This window comes from Penaeus monodon, chromosome 24 (assembly GCF_015228065.2).
Source record: "Penaeus monodon isolate SGIC_2016 chromosome 24, NSTDA_Pmon_1, whole genome shotgun sequence".
Taxonomy (NCBI): domain Eukaryota; kingdom Metazoa; phylum Arthropoda; class Malacostraca; order Decapoda; family Penaeidae; genus Penaeus; species Penaeus monodon.
The window spans coordinates 18,969,122-18,969,426 of NC_051409.1; the positions used below are offsets into that span (position 1 = coordinate 18,969,122).

The window sequence follows — 305 nt, forward strand, 5'->3', positions numbered from 1 at the left end:
CTCATAACGTCGTTAGTAGAGGATTGCTTGGCTCTCTTCTGCTAATAACTGAAGTTACTAAATAAACGGAAAAGGGAGATGAAAAAGTTGACAGCAAGGCCTCGAAAAGTAGTAAGGGGTGTCTTGTGTGGTATCTATAACAATACATTTGATGAGGATTTGTTTGCGTCTGTTAAAGTGCCAAGGCTGAGGAGGCTACTACAACTGCTCAAGTCATTGTGGTTGTATATATAGCTATAACATCAGAATTGCAATCACCCTCACTTTTGATTATGATTGTTATACCTTGCCGTTTTTGTTTTGTT

The 305-nt window shown here is 38.4% G+C and overlaps 1 long non-coding RNA gene across 1 annotated transcript in view; it reads left to right on the forward strand.

Annotated features, from left to right (window-relative positions):
• The window catches only part of LOC119588996, a 7,316-nt gene that overhangs the window by 608 nt on the left and 6,403 nt on the right, over positions 1 to 305 (forward strand). The window lies entirely within an intron of this gene.